This window comes from Zingiber officinale, chromosome 10A (assembly GCF_018446385.1).
Source record: "Zingiber officinale cultivar Zhangliang chromosome 10A, Zo_v1.1, whole genome shotgun sequence".
Classification (NCBI taxonomy): Eukaryota; Viridiplantae; Streptophyta; class Magnoliopsida; order Zingiberales; family Zingiberaceae; genus Zingiber; species Zingiber officinale.
The window spans coordinates 59,633,580-59,637,872 of record NC_056004.1 but is presented as its reverse complement, the minus strand read 5'-3'; positions in this window follow the sequence as shown (position 1 = coordinate 59,637,872).

Genomic DNA, 4,293 nt, shown 5'->3' with positions numbered 1-4,293 from the left:
CTCTCCCTCACCCAGAACACCACAGTCCCCTCTCCTCCATCTTCAGCCCCAAAGCCAATTTTTTCCCTAAGAAAGCCTAAGATACAAGGAGGACTTAGCAAAGGAATCAAGGGAAAGGAACTAGAAGAAGAGGCTACTTCTTCTTCACCATACCTTAGATCCACAAGCGAAAAGGATGTAAGCTTCCCCTCACCTGTGGTACAAGGCTTTTATGTGCTTTCGGATTTTATGAGGATTTTAAAACCTAGAAACAAGTTTGAGAAAATTCGGCCAAGAAGAGCTTTCAAAATCTAATGGTGTTTAAACTAGTCTTCACTACATGATAGATTTTTCTATGCTATGAAAGGGGGTTCTTCCTCATATTTTTATACCTATATGATGCTTGATCAGAGGAGTACTGAACCCAAGAATTTCAGCCAAAAATATTCTTAAGAGGCTAGGGAAATTTATTGTTTTACCCAACTAGTACAAGGTTCTCCCTATGAAATATTAAGGATCATGTATTAGTTTTTCTTCCTTAGAAGATATTGAAACTAAAAGAAAACCCATTCATATGATTCGGTCAAGAAAGGGTTTAGGGTTAGGAAGACCTTTAAATTTAAATAACCATGCTCATGTGATAGAATACAAAGATCTTAAAGGATTTGTATGCTTGAATATTGCTAGAATTTCATGAACTCCTTCTTAGGGTTTTTCGGCCATGATGAGATGGATAGCTTAGAAAAGCTTAAACAAAATTTTAATATGCTCAAGACCTCTGTACTATTTAGATATGAAAGTTGTTTAATACCCTCATGCTTAATTAGGGTGTAGAAAAATTAGTTGCATGACATATAATATGTATGACCACAAGGGGTCCTAGCTTATTCATGAACCAAATTGTATATATGTTTCTTAGTAACTTTTGCCATGAAACTTACATAGGTTTTTCATGCTTTAGGCCACTTAAAAAACCTAGCTAAGGAATGGTAGGTTTCGGCCATGAGAAAAAAATAAAAGAAAAAGAGAAAAAGAAACCTAGAAAGCCTAAGACACAATTCATATGTACACTCATTATGTTTGTCCTTATACATGCTATGAAACTTGTATAAATTCTCATGCTTTTAGGCTATTTGAAGCAAGTTTATATTCTCTGAGTTTCATCCAAGTAGGGTTTAAAAGACCTAGAGGCCTTAGAAATGAAACCAAATGTGTTAAAAGTACTTCTTATGAAAATAGGATAATGTGTTGATTGTTTCACATGCTTGTATAATTTTTCCATGACCTAAATGAACCCTTGAATGTTTTGGTCATGAAGGAATAGATGCCCTAGAAACCCTAGGACTTAAATTAAATATGCTCATGTCACTCTACATGAAATATGATAAGTAGAAAGCCAAGGTTCAATTGCTATATGTTGTTTTATGACCTAAAATGATGCTAGGGTATGTTTCGGCCATAACTATTGTATGATGCCTTGTATGAATTTATACATAATGTTAGTCCAAGTTCACATGCTTGTATGCTTGTTTGTAGCCCTAATGAGAACTTGTTAAATTTCGGCCATGACATATGTTAAGGGCTTAAAGAACTTAGGAACTAATTCAAATGTGTCAAATGTGTTTACCTTGTTCCTTGGTAAAAATGTTATAAATATGATTTAAAGTTGTCCATACTTTTATGTCATATGGAACCTTGTTTCACACCTTAAGGTTTCGGCCATATGAAATTAGGGACTTGGGGAACTTAGAAACTAAGTTAATCATGTTTATAATGCTTCCTATGAAAATGTTATGATGATAATTTAGGTGCCACATGCTTGGATGTTGTGTTTAACCTAAATTGAGCTCTAAAGGGTTTCGGCCACAAGGGTTTAGGGAGATTAAAACCAAGATAAATATGATACCATGTTTCCTATGATAGGATAATCACAAGATACACCCTTATGCTTAAAATGTATGCTTGTGATTTATGACCTATGATATGATATGCATGCTTATATGATAAGATATGCTTTGTGCTAAAAATATGCATGCTTATGTTATGATATGTGGTTAAATTATGCATGCTTTAATGCTATGTTTAGTGCTTAAAATATGCATGCTTTCATGATATGCTATGTGGTTAAATCATGCATGCTTGATGATATGCTTTATGCTTAAGATATGCATGTTTTTATGATATATGCCTAAGTGATGCATATTGTTATGACATGATGTATGCCTAAGTGATGAATGCCTTTATGATGAGATGTATGCCTAAGTGATGCATATCTTTATGACATGATGTATGCCTAAGTGATGCATACCCTTATGATATGATGTATGCCTAAGTGATGCATACTTTTATGACAAGATGTATGCCTAAGTGATGCATACTTTTACGATATGATGTGTGCCTAAGTGATGCATGCTTTTATGATACATGATATGTATGACATGTACTTTACTTTATATATGAGTGGCTTGTACCAAGGGTGGGCTCCATAAGCGCCCCGGGGAATAAGGACCTCGTTAGGGATGGGCTCCTAAGTGCCCCTAGGACTAAGGGCCTAGTATGTTTGCCTCGTAGGGTTCAAGACTTGCTACCTTGGACCTACAAGGTTGCGCGCAATATGTAAGTGGTACATAGCCGGGATCCCCCTTATGTTGAGATTACTTTCAAGTAAATATATGTAAAAGAAAATGGTTTTAAAGATCATGAGACATACACATGTTTTTCGGATACATGTTTCCCAAAATCATATTGCATACACCTTATGATTATGCTATGTTTCATGTTATTCTCTTGTAAAGCCCGAAAAATTCCTAAATTTATTTTAGAAATATTCTATGATTTTTCTAGATTTTTAGGATATTTTTACATAATTTTTGGAGTACCGGAAGTAGCAAAAAAAACAAATAAGTTGCAAAATGGTTTACGCGGGAATCGAACCCGGGACCCATCGGAGCCTACGACTTATTATGTGTTCCGGAAACCAAGTGAACCCAGCAGGGCCGTGCTGAAAGGATAGGAAATCAAATATATTTATATTTGATTTGGGAGAAATAACTAGTTGATCTAAATAGAAAACTTAAGTGGGATTGGTTTATTTTTATTTGGTTCGGCATTTTCTCTCCTCACCGAAGCCTTTCTCTCCCTCTCCCGTTTCTTTCTCTCGGCACAGCAAACAAAGCAAAGGAGACCTAGGGTTCCTTCCCTAGGATCGTGTGTTCACTTTCCGGCGACAACACCAGCACGAAGTCGGTTCTTCTCCGTGAGAGGAACGCGAGGACGTAAGCGGTTCGTCGAACGGAGCAATTTTCCGAAAAACCTAGCGGATAGAATCGTAAGAAAACCTTGCGATTGAGGTAAGAAACTCCTCACCTTCAGTATAATTGCTCTCGTTTGTTAGTTTTGGCGTTAGTTCAGTAGTTTTACAGTTTTCAGTTTTAGGGTGTGCTTTTAGTGCACACCAAGCATTCGGTAGAATGCCCAGTTCAGAAGGATGCACCAGTAGGCGTCCTAACAGCATGTAAAATGTATTAGAAACATTTTACTCGGGTTATTATCAGTTATTACAACTATATGGATCAGATATCCATTGGGTGGGCTTCTACAGTAGCCTCTAGGTTCAGATAACCTAGAACAGCAAAGTAAAATAAAACAGTATTCAGTATTTTACTTTTATTCAGTTGGCACTGTACTTGGATCAGATATCCATGGGCTGGACTCCCACAGTCGTCCCTAGGTTCAGATAACCTAGTAACCCTGCTGGATTCGGAACTTGCAATCCCGGGTCTCGTAGGGATGCTGCGACGATAGATAAGCAAGCTGGCCCCAACAAAGATGTTTAGTATTTTCATCTATTATATGTATAGTTTTCAAATTTGAAACTAGTGATGAGAACACTAATTTAGCTTTGATTCAGTTCAGTTCAGTTCTTTACATGATTTGAGTTCATGTACGATTTAGATATATGCATGACTAGTTCAGTTTCATACTTAGTTTATAAGTATGCCATGTTCAGTTTAAAGCATGTTCAATTTATATGCTATACATGTTTCATTCCAGTTTATGCTTTTATATGCCATGCCATGTTGCCATGCTCGATTCGGTTTTCAAACAGCATGTTTTAAAAACATAATCGCATCGTTTTGTGAGGTAGATGGTTTCTTACTAAGCTTCTTGGCTTACAGATGCTACTTTTCTTATATGCAGATAACGGTAAAAGAAAAGTGGATTAGCGGAGGCTGGAGGGCGATGCTACGATGATGTGTGTGTGCAAGGGGTCGGAATAAAGATCCTTGGGATCTATACGCTTTTATTTCAGTT